This window comes from Cryptomeria japonica, chromosome 2 (assembly GCF_030272615.1).
Source record: "Cryptomeria japonica chromosome 2, Sugi_1.0, whole genome shotgun sequence".
Lineage (NCBI taxonomy): Eukaryota > Viridiplantae > Streptophyta > Pinopsida > Cupressales > Cupressaceae > Cryptomeria > Cryptomeria japonica.
The window spans coordinates 53,904,890-53,923,065 of NC_081406.1; positions in this window are offsets into that span (position 1 = coordinate 53,904,890).

Genomic DNA, 18,176 nt, shown 5'->3' on the forward strand with positions numbered 1-18,176 from the left:
GCCATTGTCAAGAGCTTCATTGTATATGTCATAGAGGTCATGTGTGACCCATTCAAGATTGGCTTTGTAGAACTCCGCAGGGAGACCATCGAGGCTTGGGGCCTTATTATCCTTGAGGGCCTTAATGGCATCGACAATTTCTTGTATATAGATCCTGGCTCTAAGGAGGAGAGCATCATCTTCAGAGATTCTTTTAGGGATGATGGTACTACATTTGTGTCGAGTCTCTTTCGAGGCTTCATTATCTTCTAAGGTAAAGAGAGTTCTATAGAACATTTCGAAGGCCTCTTTGATATCATTGAGATCAAGGAGTTCCTTGTTGTCTACAGTTATTCTATCAATTTTTTCTCTATTTTGCTTCTACTTAAGGAGGTTAAAGAAGATTTTGGAGCCTTTATCTCCAAATTGGAGCCAGTGGTTGCGAGCTCTAATGAAGGCTCCCTTGATTTTGACCTATTGGTGCTTCTTGAGGATATGTTTGGCTTTAGAAACACGCTTGGCCAAGGTAGGGGAGGAGGGATTAGTCTGAATATCCTGTTCTAAGGAATGGAGGCGATGGGTGAGAGTTTTTTACATGGCTCTAGAGTCCTTGGCTTTCTTTTGGCCAATGGTTTGGAGTACTTTCTGCCAGGAGGAGACATTCCTTGTCCACCTAAGGGTGCAGGATTGGGGAAGTTGAGGCTGAAGGTTGAAGAGCCTGACCACCTTAATGGCACCTAAAACATCTTGGTCTTTGAGGAGGGAGGTGTTGAGAATAAATTACTTGCTACAGGAACTGCTGATAGGGATAGCATTTCTAGTGTTAATGACCGCTAGGATAGGAAAGTGGTCAGAAAGGGTAACTGGCAGGACAACAACTGCACTCCCCAAGTGGTTAGGGGAGAAGGAGAAGAAGTTGTTATTAACATAAAATCTGTCTAGTCTGGAGTAAATGCAATTGGGACCTTGTCGAAAGTTGCACCAATTGTACCATAGGTTAGAAGTAGCAGTTTTAGTGCCCTCGAGGGGGTCAAATAACTGGAGTTTTTGTTTAAGTTTGTCCCAATGAGGTTTTTCTGCATTTTTCCATTCAAAAGGAAGTCCCCCAGCCTTGTCATCTTGATGCTCAGTCATATTGAAGTCTCCAGCCCTTATCCAAGGGATACTTGGGAGGGAAGTCAGCCAGATCCAAAGGGACACTCTTTCCTTGTAGTCATTAGGTGCATATATAGAGCATACGCCAAAGTTGGAACCCCTAATATCTAGGGTAGCCCAGGCTGCTCTATTGCATGGGGAGATCCCTTTATCCCTAATGTTGCTTGCCCACTTAGGGGAGATAAGAAGGCCAACTCCTCCCTTTCCTTTCAGGTGGTTGGTGCAAATTTTGATTGCATCTCTCCAGATAAAGTCAAGTGAGCTGTCAAGATGGAATCCCACGGATTTAAGTTCTTGCAGCATCAAGAAATCTAAGTTCTTGTGGTGGCTCAAAGAGCTTTTGATGACAAACTTCCTATTAGGCGACTCGAGGCCTCTAATATTCCAAGAGATGTATTTCATTAGAGAGGAGGGTTAAGAGGTTCAACTAGGGAGACCGCAAGGATCTCTAGATTTTTTTTTTATTCTTGGAGCCCATAGGCCTACCTTTCTTCTTAGCCAAGGAGGATCCTTTCATAAGGTCGTCCTCAACTTCACTAACTTCAGATGGTTCATTCCTAGTAGTTGCAATTCCTCCTATGTCGGACCCAGACATCTGGGAGTTTGGAAAGCCAGGGAGCACTGTGCTAGACCTAATTTCCTCAAGACCCTTATTGGCGTAGATTACTTCAATAACATGATTATCTTCTAACTCTTTGAGCATAGAAGCTATCGAAGGGTTGGTGATGTTAACTTCAGGGGTAAGCCCTGCAGGTGATGAGGAGTCCGAATTCTTGGGGGTTTCAGATCTAATCATCAAACTTGCAGGGTTATCACTGGTGCTAGCAACATCAGCACTTCAACTAGGGTTCTCAAGTTTTTTAACCACAGAGTTCGTCGGGGTTCGAGCGGGAGTGGGTGAGCTATTATTTGTAGGGAGGGGGTAATCGCAGATGCCCATTACTTGGCTGATAATCGGGATAGTAGGATGGATTTGATTTGGGGTATTCAGGTTGCTAATTTTCCTCCTTCGCTTCCTAGAAGTGACCAACTGAAAACAGTCAGAGGGTGATTCTACAGGACCAATTGTTGGGTCAGAGGCCAGACCGAGGTGTTTAGAGACAAGAGGTGTGTGATCAATGTCCATGGGTTTTAATTCTGATGAATTGGTGATGGGAATAGCGGCTTCTTCGTTAACAGGGAGCGGGGTGGATGAGTCTTGAAAAATCTTGGTTCTAGGGTTTGTGGATGCATTAGTTGAGTTAATGTTGGGTTTATGTTTTCTGCGTTTAATGATTGGGCAATTTTTCCGAAGATTCCCTTCTTTTTTGCAGAGAAAGCATGCATTTAATCCTCCAAGCATTTCAATAAGGCGGACAAAAGTTTCTTCATTGACGTTTAGGGTTAAAGATGGTGGGATATCAATCCCTGGCTTAATCGATACAAGCATTTTGGCATCCAAGTTAGGGACAAGGCAGGTCGTTTCATCAATACGGATTGTTTTTCCAAAAGGTTCCATTAACTGTGGAAGAAAATGCCAAAGGAAGGGGGGGACATCCTTGAGGATGACCCACCTAGGGGAGGACAGTGCAAGAACCTCATCACGAACCGCCTCTGGAGACCAAGCTAGGGCACAGAAGGAACTATTCCCAACTATCCAGTATTGACGCATTAGTGCCTCCCTTTGAGCCTCGTGAGTGTTAAAGAAAATAAGGTAGAGACCCTTTTGAATTTGTTTGCAAAATGATATTTTAAGCCCTAATTTTAAATTCCAAAGGTTATGAAACCAATCATCTAAAAATTTCCTAGGTGGACATTTCTCAACATCAACACATGCAAAGAAAATGGTTGTATTACTTAACCTAGTCTTTTCTGAGGCAATTTCATTCAACATTTCCAAATTGGGCGAAATGCAGAAGGAACCCAAGATAGTGCTAGGGCACTTACCTTCCTCACCGGATCGTTCTTTGCCAGGAGCCTTAGAAAATCGCACAGTAGGGTTGACTCCATTTGCAGGCGGGTAGACGGTTTCAGCGAAGGATTTTTCGACAGAGATTTAGCTTGATCTATGGATTTAGGGTTGTTAATGGCACCACCATCTGACTCTGGCTCCATAGGAAACCAAGGTTTAAGCTGCACGAGCGACCAGGTAGGTGGGGGGTGTTACGAATTAATTGAAGTCCAGTATTAATTTTGCAAACAGAAGGAAAGAAAAACGGAAAAAGAGCAATGGATAGGAGTTTCAAACCGGGTGGAGGAGAATTAACCCCTCCACAGAGATGCTGAGGTGTTCACGTCACCAAGGTCATCTCGAACAGCTCGCAAATAGCCAGAGTTAGTGTTCGCAGACCCCGAGGTTCGCAGATGTTAGATTCGCAATTGCCGAATTTGCAGACCCCATTTTCGCCTCCTAAAAACTGATTTTAAAAACAAAATTCAATAATGTAACCAACCCGATATTTTATATTTACAATTTTAATAAATCATTTACTCGTCTTACATAAATAAACATATTGATAGTGTCATTTTTTAATGAAAACAAATTATTTCTTTAGTGGTTTTTAAATAGATGTATTTAATTTATTTTTTAAAAACTATTTTTGAACTTGTGTTTAAGGAAGAAAAACAATATGAAGCTGAAAAAAATCATTAGTATTTTATATTTATATTTATTACTAGCATACCTATATTTAAAAAAATTATATAAAAGACGTCTAAAGATATCATTGTGAAGAAAACTATTTTATTTGTCTATTTGTTCACTTAAAAAATTAACACAATATTTTACTATGCTATTATTACTTTAAACTAGAACAATTTATAATACAATTCCAAAACATCTTAAAAAAAGTGAACTATTAAAATATTAAAATATTTAACATTCATAAATATGAACAAATCACCATACATATATTGTTGTTATATCAGGTGATGAAATTTCTACTACATTGCTATATGTTATATGTTATATGTTATATGCTTGATTTTTCTTGACGACACACCTTTAACTATTCTCCTCCCCACATGCCAAAATCATGAACTCATACATCCATTCAACCCCTTGTATGGATTCCAATTTTAAGTTTTATGAGTTGTTAGACTTTCAATTTGTTGGGGTCATCCATAATGTCATATCCTTATCAATCTTGACAACCTTCTCATGTCCTTGTAGAAACTTATAAAATTGTTGTTTTGTCAACCTTTTGGGTTGTTAGGGATGTTGTTCCATCCATCTCAGTTCTAAAATAATGAACTTTGCCTTAAGATATTGTATCAATAGTTTGTTGGACCTATTCATCAACTATTAGAATTTTATTGTCTATATAACCGTAAACCCCTGAACATTTTTCTTTAAAGTTGTATCTTTTGCTTTTCACTAGGCCATTGGACTTTCCTAATACCCTAATCCCAACATCTTGAATGTCGTCTCCTCCTTGAGTTTCTCCCTTCAAGCTTCCCCCTTCCCACAACCAATTTTAGCATGACTTTTGTCATCTCCAAAGTTTAACACTCTAGCCAATTTTTTTGGTATGAGTTCCTCTTAAACTCCAAAGTCTAACATTCTCACCCATTTTTTGTTAGTCTCTATAACTCACTAAAATGACCTAGAAGGCCTTGCACATTCATTGAAAAGGGAATCAAAATGCTAAAAAAAACATTGACAACAATTAGAACTATATTTTCACTACCCAATATAAAAAAAAGCATGGTCTTGGTATACAATCTAAGTGATATTTGTTGGCATAAAAATATAATTAGTTAGGGTTCATTTGTGGCATTAGTTGGCCTTGCACCTACTAAGAATACCTAGAAACCATATTTATGCATGAAAAAGCATATATTCAATGAGGAAAGATGTCATGGTGATGCTTGAGTTATTATAGTGGATCAAATATTGTAGAACATTAACTTACATATCATCTCAAGTGATTTTTGTATGCAAATTTGGATATATGATGATAAAATTAATGATAGATCTTCATGGTGGGATTTTGATGGTAGTTGACATGTTCTTTCACCTTATTGATTATATTTTTGAGATTGTAGGATGTTGCACTATGCTCATATCAAGTAATTTATTGCAATGATTAGGATCATAAAATCTAAACCCTCGCACCATCTTCAAGCCACTATTTCAATAGATTTCACAAACACTTTTCCCATCCCAAGACTCAAAATTCATGGTCCATTAGTGCTCAAAGGTATGGTATGTGCACAAAGAGTGATTTTCTTACTATTTTAGACCTTTATGGATCTTGAAGGGTAATTTTTTATATAACTTAGCATTCATCAGGCTGACGGCTATGGAATGATGGATATATACAACATCAATTTTTCACATTTTCTCATTCATTTCTCGTGTACCTAGGCTATGAATCTATATATTCAAGTATTAATTCAAAGGTTTGTCCCTTTCAAGCTTCCCAAGGTTTCCATAGGCTGTTAGTTTGTCCACCATCACAGTTACAACACAGAACTTGCAAGAAGGTAGCTATATCAATAAATATGTGTAAGCATTTTGACAGGTATTGAGTAGCAAGATATGATAGGTTTCTTGTTTCTTAAAGATCCTTCTTCACCATATTTATTGGTGTCATTGTAATAGAGATCAGATAAATGTTAGAAAATTTTAAATCAATACAAGTTATTTTTTATATTGGTCCTTTTGTGTGTTGCATATGCATGATTTTGAGTTTGATGAAGGATAAATAAGTATGTTTGTTTGTTAGAGTTATCTTGTATTAGTTAATAATTATTTATTTAATTATTAGTCTATTAAACTCTACGCTTAAGCTAAACTTAGGCATTTAATAAATATTGTAGGTATTTAATAACTATTCTAATTATTAAATACACATTATCCCTTTAGGGTTGCATACCTTTAGGGTTTCTATTATCCTTTTATAAGGATTGTATTGTACTTGTTCATTATATTGATTCCCTTTTTGAATGATAATTTTCTTCTTCAGAGCATTTATGTTTTTTTGCTTTATGTGCCTCCATTCTTCTCTTGTGATAGGTATTTGCATGCAGGTGTTCTTGGGATCTCTGAGGTTGTATTTCCTCAACTTCTTCATGGTATCAGAGCCTACATCTGCTGCTGCTTGTTCCTGATTTTTCAGAAGATTTTTTGGAGGAGGGTTTCAAGTTTTTTCAGAGTTTTTTATTGGATCTGGGGTATTTGTTTTGTTTTTGATAATTTTGGGCTCAAACAGATCTCATCGTTGAGCTCAGAATGCCCCAAAACCCCCATTTCCATATAAAATTTGTCAATTTTTGACAAATTTGGGTTTTGAAATTTTCTTCTTTGGTTTTGCCTTTTTTGGCACGAATTTTGAGAAATTCATCAAAAAAATCATTTAAAAAAATCAGAGCAGTTTGGGCCAAAACAGATCTCGCTGTTGGCTTCCGAAGGGCATTTCCATTCATTTTGATATATAATTCGACCTATTTCGGTGACAAGTGCATCTAGACCATGATTTTTTCATTGGCATGCTTTACGAGGCACACAAATCCTTATGGCTGTACCTGCAAATGAGTTAGAAAATTTTCGTCAAAAAAAAAAAAAAAATTAATTTTTTTTTTAAAAACCTTTTTTATGCCCAAAAATAGGGTTTTTTTTTTTTCTTTTGGCCATATCTTGGGCATACGGAGTCATTTTTTCGAAAACGAATAGGCGTCAGAAAGCTGCTTTTGAGCCGAACCTCGTCATATTAGTATTTTTTTCCAATTTTGCTGTTTGACTGTGTTTTTTTCCAGTCAAAGTGGGGTCTCTTTTTTGCACTCCAGGAGCCATAGAATGAGCATCCGAACTTCATTTTTTGAAAACTTTATATCGTTGGAAAGCTTGTTCTGTGCACTTTCCAGCCATATGAGTTTTATTTCTAGATTATGCTCCATGCATATTTTATTCAATTTTTTGCTTTTCAACACTCTAGTGGATATCTTGGTTGTTTCAGGTCCTGGGATCTCTTCTCTGGGTAAGATGTCTCTATTTTGGTTCTTGTTTCTATTTCCAGTTTTCTTATCAGTGTAGCTTGTGTTTATGCAAACACACTGAAATAAAGTGCCATGGGGGGGTTGATGTTTGCCTTGTTTGCCATCTACCGTTGTCCAGTGAGTGTTCCTTCCATGACATTCACCTCATGATGTGTGTCAAGTGAGTGTTCCTTCCACGACACCATGTACTTTCTCTGCACCTTCGATGTTCCTGGTTCTTCATCATGTAGTTCTTGTTGGCCGTTCTTTTTAGTGTACCTGTTCCTCTCCCTTTTCGGCATTATGGGGAGGTTTGTCCCTGTTGGTTCTAATGCTTCCTTGGTTCGATTGATCAGCTCTTTAGGCTTTGGTGTCTCATGCCATCTGTATCTTCGAGTTCAGTTGTTTGCCTTTGTTTGCCATCTGATTTGAGTAGTGCCATTTGAGGGCACTCATGCAGATTACAGTCTTCTCTACCTGGTCATATTCTATTTCAGTGGAGGTTCTTTAGATCAATAGTTACTCTTCGGCAGTGTTTGCAGCTATTTCCTGCTTCAGTAGTGTTCTTCTTGCTTTTCCATCTCTTTTTGGAGTAGATTTTTTTCCCATGTGGTTTTCTCTATTTCTCCAGTTCATAGAGATTTGGTTGTGATTGGGTACCTCATCAGGCCTTATTGTCGGGACCCAAATTTGCCTTCATCATGTAGTTGCATTTTTTGCTTCATGCATTTAGTTTTTTAGCTACTCCCTAAGTTCATCTTAAGGGGGGGTGTTAGAGTTATCTTGTATTAGCTAATAATTATTTATTTAATTATTAGTCTATTAAATTCTATGCTTAAGCTAAACTTAGGCATTTAATAAATATTGTAGGTATTTAATAATTATTCTAATTATTAAATACACATTATCCCTTTAGGGTTTCTTTAAGGTTGCATACCTTTAGGGTTTCTATTATCCTTTTATAAGGATTGTATTGTACTTGTTCATTAAATTGATTCCCTTTCTGAATGATAATTTTCTTCTTTAGAGCATTTATGCTTTTTTGCTTTATGTGCCTCCATTCTTCTCTTGTGACAGGTATTTGCATGCAGGTGTTCTTGGGATCTCTGAAGTTGTATTTCCTCAACTTCTTCATTGTTTGCACAATATCATACCTTTTTTGCAACTTCTTGTTTTGGGGTTGATTTTTTGTTTCTATCTATTTTATATTTTGTATCTATCTTTATAATTATGTAAAAGATTTGTGGGTTCCTTTCAAAACCTTTACTTTTATCCTGATTAGAAAATCTTTTAAAGTAAAATATAATATAATATATTTATTTTATAATCTCATATTTTATAAAAAAATAAAATCAAACATGTAATATTTTAAGTGTATGGTTTTAAAATAAACAAAAAGGTAAGTATTTGATAAATTTTAAGGAAATTATTAATTCATTTGGTGAATTTTTAGTTCCTCCAAAGAGGAATACTTATTCATCCATTGCATTCAATTTTTTTTAACAATTTAACCAATCATTGCATAAAATACAAAAAACTGAACAAAATTCCTATAGTTATATGAAATTCTCTATTTTAAATTATTGTAAAAATGTCATTTATTTGTTTTTCTATTGATCCATATTAGAAACAATCAAGGCAAAAAATGTTGGTTTCATTGCATTTTTCTTGGTCCCATTGCATTCAACCGAGAGCTAAAGGTGGCCTTGGGCTTGTAGATCACAAAACTCTTGAAAGACTTTGCCTTATGGCAAAATGGATTATGTGGGCTACTAGTAGAGATGAATCGTGGAAAATTTTATTTTGTCATCGAATCATGGAAGCTTCAATTAAAAAGAAGTGGAAAGCAGTTAATTGGTTAGATAAAATGTTAATGGCTCCCTTCTTTAAAATCATAGCATTCTTTCCTCTTCAATCTATTTGGACAGCTTGGTAACAAGTTTATTTTTTTTGGAATGGAGTAACTCTTCTTTGCAGCCTAATTTCAAGTTCGCCTCGACCTCAATTTGGTGAATAGACTGATAATTACCATAAGCAACCACTTGCTATTAGTTTCCCAAGACATGCTTACTATCTTTTTAAAAAAGGAGTTCACAAATTCAAAGATATTTGGGATTTCAAAACATATTATTGGGCTTCTTGGTAATATATCAAAGAGAAGTATGGTCTGAGTGATAAATTTAAACATTTTCTAATCTTTGTGCAATCCTTAGTCCCTCTTGATCTCTCTATGCAGTTGTGTACTTCTAGAGATTGTAATTTTTTTAGATTGGAAATGGTTGTCATACAATTCATTCAAATATTTTTCTTTAAAAAAGGTGTATTTCCAGATCTTGCCTTGTTGGCCTCTTACTCCTCGTATTAATCATAACTAGAAATACAAATTTAACTCTAAATTTTGTATCAAAATGAGTGCTCAAATATGGAAGTCAACTTAGGCTAATTTTTGTACGCAAGTGTTGACAAGCTACCTATTGGAATAGATTGAAATGTTTAATGTTTCAACCAATCAATTTCCCTTTTTGCCTATGTGTTGAGAATATGAGACATATATTTTGGGACTGCATATTTGTTAAGAAGCAATTAACAACTATTTTAAAATATTTTCCTTCTATCTTCTATCATGAGCTTAATTGGAAAGAAGTTATCTTTGGTTTTGGCATGCATAACAATGTTATTTCTGACTCTATTAGACAAGTTAATTTAAAGCATATATGAAAGGCTAGATGTTCTACAGTGTTTTCTAAAAACTTTCATGAGACAACTAGCACTTGAAGGCTTTACAGTAACACTTTTCTACAAGTGTCCTTTTTGTTTTCGTATCCTCAATGTAAGAAGAATACAAAAGCAATATATTAGCTTCTTCAAATTAAAGAGCAGGTGTTACAATTTCATCTGATAATAATATTTGTCAATGTGAAGCTATTCAATATATGAAATGAGCGTGTCTCTAATTTTAAGCCATTTAGTGGTTGCTTTGTACTCTTGGTCAGACATTGTTTTATTTCCTTCAACTACCTTTTGGTAGCTTTCATTATTTGTAATTTTTCATATAAATGACATGTCTCAAGGCATTTAATTCATCCAATCAAATATCAATTGCATTGATGACTTAAATGACATGATCATGATCGCTATTGTATTAATGAATTTAATGACATGAGCACTACTGTATATGTCATATCTTGACTTTATTGTTTATTTTTTATTAGTTGATTTTAGTTGCAAAAATAATTTGTCGTTCAATTTTTTTTTAAGTTGTAATGCTTTAAATTTTGTGGTTAAATTGTCAGCCTTATTAATTTTTTAAATGATAGTGTATACTATTGTAGATATATCATGGTGGTAAAATAATTTAATTTGAAAGTTATTTCACCTAAAATTTAACAATTTGTAATTATTTTGTTGATTTCAATTCATCCACATACATATGAATTTTTCCATTGTATTTTTTAATTTACTAAATTATTTTGGTTATATGTGTATTTTTTTTTTCATATTTCTATACTTATGTTGATGTATTGTCTTTTGGGATTTCAATCCTCAAAAGTAAAAAAAAAATTAAAAAATCCTAATCTTTAGACTAGTTGAAAAAAGTAGTGATTTCTAACAAATTAGTAAGCAAATCATTCTTTGTGGTCTTAACCCACTTCTTTTGAAGATTTATTTAGAAGTCCTCGAGTCTTTGATGCCTTGGTCCACTTTGCAAAACAATCTAAATTAGGTTTGTTCTTTAGCAACACTAATTAAATCTTCAAACTAACACAAACAATCACACTATTTGCAGGAACTTGATGCAATGCATATATTTTTTCATTTAGTTTTATGTTTATTTCGAGGAAACATCTTTGTACATACATCGAGAAATGACACAATGTTGTGTAAAAGTTGGGTTTATTTCCTTGGGCTTTACTCATCCATATAAAACATATATTCCCACATATTTAACCCGTTATCTTATATACACATACCCCAATGCATTTGTATTATCCACATGTATTGTATATATACACCTACCTAAATATAGTCATTATACACTTGGTACGATTGTTTGCCCACACAAAACTATTTTCATGTTGTGGGGTTGTCCTTGTAGTCATGGACTTACCCTTACCTTTCTATATTCAAATTTAATTTTTAACCAGTTGACCTCCTTTATTTTCTTACCCTTAACCAACCAAGTACATATTTTATGAAATCTATGTCATGTGCTAGTACTTAAAGAAATTCATTAGCATGCATTGTACACATTTCAAATCCAAAGTCCTGTACCTCTCCCAACCCTCACCCCTACAATCTAGAGCATTAAAGGAGTAAATAATGAAACATTTATATTTGGTGCACTAGAAAGGAGTAACAAATTTATATATATTATTTTGGGGCTCTTACCTTGTCTTTGATCTTATTTGTAAGCTTTCTATTTATTGACCTAATATAACATGTCCTCTTGTGACATTATGACAATCTTCCAAAAGTTTTCTTAAATACCACCACTCCCCCTTACATATAAAATAAAATAAAAACCATAGAAAGTCGAGGCAAATCAAGTGAAACAAAAAGTAGAGTTCTCTAGATTATTAAATCAAATTTACAAGTGTAAGACATTTCCAAAACAATAGTTTTGACCTTCAATCTTAAATTTGACTTTCCACCACATAAACACAATATTCTAATCTTGAAGCAAGTCATAGAGCTCTACTTCATTCTTAATTTCAAAACATCTAGATTTCAACACCACATCAAACTATATACATTCTTTAATCATATAACTAAATACTTTTGTTTACCATATTTACTTCATTAAATAATAATACAAAACATTAAATTATCAATCTTAACTACAATATTAATTAATTTATATTTAATTAAATTAATTGAATGCATTTCCTAATTAACTTCGATTAACCTTAGGGAAAGTTTATTTATGAGTCCCAATATGTTACAACTCATACTGTAAAAGTCGTTGGAAGCGTCACAGAGGCATTGAAGACAAAATTAACGATGAACCTTAGATATGGTAGCAAGTAGCAACAAATTTAATTTTGGCTTCCCTCACCGACTTTGATAGTTAAGGGTGGCCCCCACCTCTATTATATCATTACATATTTTCAAAGTTGCTTATGCAAATAATAGTAATAAAAATTGTCCCCATTTGCTTAGCAGATAAGCCCTGTCATGGAACCTTCCTTACATCGAATTGTGAATATTTACTGATTTTATTGTTATTAAACTTATTCTTCCTTTATTTTAAGCTCGGACAATTCAGCAATTATACCGACAATTTAGGCGACTCTACCGTAAGTGATTTTAAATGAATATGAGAAAAAATGGCACATGTGTTAACGTGGTGTTCCCCAACCACCCCTAATTGTACTTGTTTTTGGGACATGTTACAACCAATAAAAACAACGGAAAAATAGCACATTTTGGTCGCTTGAAGGATCTCTTACTGGTTTATTATAGTTATAATGGTAGAAAGGACAGGTTGTAGTAGAATGAGTGGATAATAAAAAAACAATATAAGTTTGATGATTATTTATGTATTTAATTAGGTTGTTATATATATAATTATAATGATAGTAAGGAAAGGTGGTAATGGAACGAGTAGGTAACAAAATTTCTTAATATAAATTTGGTGATCATAATATATTAAATCTTTATTATGTTCAATTATGGTGATCATGTTATGTATATAACAAACTTGAAAAGTTAGAAATCTTATAAACTAGTATAGATATCTTAAATACGTCTACTTGAAAGACATTCAAAGTTATCAATCTTGAGCCACCTATCCAATCCATATCACAAATCTAATAGGAACCTCAAACTTAATATCACTCAACGTCTTTTGAATAAAATAGATAATTTCATTAGCTTTATACACAATAACAAACTTGAAAAGTTAGAAATCTAATAAACTAGTATATATATCTTAAATACATCTACCTAAAAGACACTCAAAGTTATCAATTTTGAGCCACTTGTTTAATCCATATCGCAAATCTAATAGGAACCTCAAACTTAATATCTCTCAACATCTTTTAAATAAAATTTACTAATTTAATTAAATTTACACTATATAACAAACTTGAAAAGTTAGAAACCTAATAAAACGATATAAAATAAATGAAATCTTTTATTACTAATTTAATTAACTTTATACTAAGATTTGGGAGGTTATGATGTCCTAAATTTATAATTATTTCAAAAGCTACTACATGTTTTCAGTTTATCTTCAATATTTATTTATCTATCATCATTAAAATAGTCCACCCGAGATTTGACCAATGAAAAAGGAATATTTGTATAATATAACATCTCTTCTATTGTGGTAAGATAAGATAAATAAATTCTAAAAATTGTTTTTGTAAAGAAGGGTTGCCCTTCTACTCCCTGTTGTTCCCGCATCGTATTCCCTAGCAGTGCATTGAGTGGTGGAATTTTTGCCTCTTTTCTGGTTTCGGCGATGGTGGGAATGTCTCACTTTCCCTTTCACGCGATTGCTACATTTTGTCTTGTTCTCCCTCTCTCGTATCTCAGATTGCCTATGGATGTGACACTTACGAATGCAGATGCGATGTGAAGGGTGTTAACAATGACTACTAGAAAATATAAAAGCAATGAAGGCACGGGCGATGTGGAGGGAGTCAACAACGACTACTAAAACTTATGAAGGCACATGCGATGTGAAGGGTGTCAACAACGACGGCACTGGCTATGCCGGGAATTATTTGCACCCAATGCCTTCCCTCCATCCGATGCCAATGACCATAGTACATCCGTCCTGCTGCGCGAACGTACAGCCTCTGCCGGAACGCTTTCCAAGGAACCTCGCCGGAAGTGTTCTTGCACCCCGCAACATTTTTTTGGTTCTTTTTGGCTGACCCCGCGGGACTGCGGGAACTTTTATTTTTGGTTTTTTATTATATTTTAATAGCTAGGATCATTTATATTAATATTTTTCATAATTTTTTATTTATTATGTTTTTTTAATTATATTAATAAAATAATAAATTAATAATTAAATATATATTTAATTTTTTTAATGAAAAATTATATGTTGATTTTTATTTATTTTTTATTATTATTTTTTAATACAAATTTAAATATATAACTTTTTATTAAAAAATTTAAATATATATTTAATTATTAACTTTTTATTAAAATAATTGCATTAGTCTAATTCAAAGGTACAATATACAATTTATAAATTATATGTTTAATTTTTTTTAATTAATTAATTTATTTATTTTAATAGTTATTATATTATAACATACACAATAACTAAGTGATTTTAAGATACACATTATATCAAAATTTTAATAATATTATTACATTATTTTTAAAATACATATAAAAATAAATAATAAGAAGTATTTAATAAGTATAGTTAGAAACTTCATTTACAAATTTTGGAGGTAGATTCTAGGGTTGACTTCCTTCCATTAGCAATCTCCCTTGCAACTTCTTTTTGCCTTGTTAAACTTTGAGATGGTTGACCAGTTTTTTATTTCACCCCCATTTCACCATTAGAGACATCAATAGAATCACTAATGAAGAAGAAAGAGCTTGACCAATATAGTCAACAAATTTATAAAAGGTACCAGCAATCATTTTATCTTCCTAAAGTAACAAGATGTCAATTTTCTTCTCTATAAGGCAATTCCTTAAGGCATACTATTTTAAGGGCTATTAAGGCCTCTTGTATCTCAAGTTAGAAAATTTATTTACAAATTTTGGAGGCAGATTCTAGGGTTCACTTCCTTCCATTGGCAATCTCCCTTGCAACTTATTTTTGCCTTGTTAATCTTTGAGATGGTCTATCTTCTTGTTTATTGTTTTCCTCTTTTGTGTTGTCCATTCCTCATCCTCGGGTTGAGTACCTAAGTTGTCAAATGGTGACATTAGGGGGTGAAAAATAGGTCTTTTTTGGTTAGGGGAGAACCCAAAAGCTGTGGAGAAAGCACCTGGTTATGAGCCAAAGGCTTTGGCAAGAGCACACAATTCCCTTGCAAACTAAGGCCGAAAGGTGTTGGGATTTCTCTCTCTTCAATGTGAACCTCACTGGCAAGAGTACACACATTACCACCCTCTTGGGGTTTGACAACTTTAGTTGGGGTCTCTATAATTTTTAGAATCCCCTATATGAAAGGATATACATTGCTAATATCCTCCCTTAGAGGCTTACTAGCAGGTTCCTCCACCTAGGGAGAAACAATTGCATCCTAAGAAGTTTCCTTCTCAGGAAGACATTTTTCTTTCATTTTTTTGAGGCTTCTTAGTGGGGGATTTAAATTCAGAGATTAGATGTCCAAACTTAGAATAATTCTGGTAGAAAACTATAGCATTTTCATAAACTATAGCTTGAGTCCAATTTCCTAACTTAGATTGTAATGGAATGAAGTTAGGGATAGTTTTGTTAATGTCCACATTTACACATAAGCATGCAAATACTAACTTGGTCTTAGTTTTTGTTACCCCATCACTAGCCACATAGTGACCAAAGGTGTTGCCAATTCATTTAAAGATCTGTTCATCCCATAATTCGATTGGGAGACTCAAGATGTGCACCCACACAGGCGCAGTTTTATTTATATTTGCAATAGGATCAAAACCTGGCTTCCATCTACAAATTGACAAATGATGTTTTCCATAGGATCATGGTCCTTAAGTAAGAACCATAATGAGATCTTCTTTAGTTGTAAATTTGAAAAGAAAGAGCCCACCTGTCATGGCATTAGCTATCACGCTCCCCTTAAGTTTTCATTTAGCATCAACCTAACTGCAAACCATCTCAATGGATGGATGGAAGGAGAAAAAGTTTCCCACCAGAGTGAAGGTCATAGTTGAGATAATACAGTCCACTACTAAGTCATGCAACACAATAGTTGTTTTATCCTTTGTTTGTAGATAACTCAGGGTTACTTCTAGAATAGTATGTAGCACAAACTCCCTTGTGAGCACATTTTTCCACCCCTTTGAGTTTTGGGATTCCCTTTGGAGGTGCATGCTCCAGATTCTCATTCACTGTAGGACTATCATCATTGTCATGCTTGCGCTGACCGTTAAGCAGGGTGGCACTTGCAAATATTTGATCCTAAGTTTTTAATTGTAATTTAAAATCACATCTTCTTCAATGCATTGGAAGTATAAATTTGACACATTTGAAAAAGGTTGCTCTCAAAATTTGGTAGATTGATTTTTTGTGTAGAATCTATCTTGCACCCATAGATTTATCCCTAGAAATTCAAAATTCAAATTCAAGTTTTGGCTAAGACTTGCCCATTCCATGCCCACCTAGAGTGAACAAAACACATGTTTCCAAAATTTATTGATATATGTACTTATATTTAAAGGCATTCAGTTGCATTAATTGGAAACATGGGATAATCATTCAAATATCATTTATATTCAAGAAGAAAATCATGCTAGGAACACTTCCATTGGTGCATTAGAAGAAATCCAGATCTATGCATTTATCATAGAAAATTCATATAGCTAAAGGTTATTGTTCTTGATCATTAGCACAACCATTGTCATTCATTTTCTTGGGGTTTACCCAAGAGAACATGCACCCTACCAATTTGGCAGCCAGCTAAAATTATTTCTAAATAATATCAATCTTCATAGGAGAGTAGAGAATAACAAATTTGATGAAGCAAGAAACAAGAGTGTGCATTATATGAGACCATTTTTGTAGACAAAGTTGAAATCTACATATATAGAAATGAACCAAACCTATATCTTCACCCACCATAAACTTAATCAAATTTTGGATCTTGAGATAAACAACAACAACAACACAAGATCTTCCATTCTAATCTTAAAATATAAAAAATCTAATACTATAACATGATTATTCTTCCTCCTCGAATATAGACCTCAATACCTTCATTTATCACATTTATTTTGACATTTAACTGTTTTGATAATGATGATCAATAACCTCAATTATCCATTGTTTAGTTTAAATTGATTTATATTTGAATGTATATTATTAGATAAAACCTAACACAATGTTATTTTCCTTTTCCAACCATATAAATTTTATGTTCCATCATTTTATAGTCAATTTTTTTTCGTTAATAAATTAATTGTTTTCATGAATGCAATTGCAACGTAAGATGATAGTTAAATTTGAGGTCTGCTTATAGTCATAAAATCTAATATATAATATAAGTTTTTACCAAGTAAAAATTGTGATGCTCTTTTTTATCCATTACTTCATTCTATGCAATAATTTTAAGTAGTTGGAAGTGTGCTGGGATGATGGAGTTCACAAAAACTTTAAAAATTCGAGAATGTCCCCATTTCAACCCACGTTAATTATTTCTAACTTGCTTAGGAAGTAATGCATTGGTAAAGTTCTCATTTTTAATGGAAAATGATGATCGGCTAAGGTCGGCTAAACTTTCTATTTTTAGTAATCAGTATATGTTAAATAAATTTTAATATAAGAGATATTATTTCTGTATTTTATGATAATATTTTTGAATATTTTTAGGTTGAATTGTGAAATTGATTATCATGATAAGATTTCTTCTTCATTTTGATGATGGATCATGATGATCAATTATCCATCATTAGTATGATAAATTTATTTCTATTCTAGAATAATACTTGTGAGTGCTTTTGTATAATTGTGTAAATTCTTTTGTATCAATACCACATCACTCTCTTATGATCTATCATCAAAACAATAGCTCTTCCTCATCCTAATAATAGTGATGGGCCATAGTGATCAATGACCAATATTAGGATAAGTCAATTATCTCCCTAATCTATTATATAGAACACAATACAACTGTTAATACAAAAAGCTATTATAAACTTACATCCAAAATTTTGAAAAACACAAGTTAGTTGATATTACATGATAAATAACCTAAGAACTATCATAAATTTAATAGTTTTAAATTCTCTTAAATTCCTAGTTTTTTTAAAGTATTTGGTAAACTTTTTAACGTGACCAATGACGTTGGCATGACATGCCTTTCGGCTAACGTGAAATGCTTTTGACCCATAGCTATGAACTGATGAGGTCACAAACGAGGGACTGCGTGCCCAGTTGTTAAACTAATTCC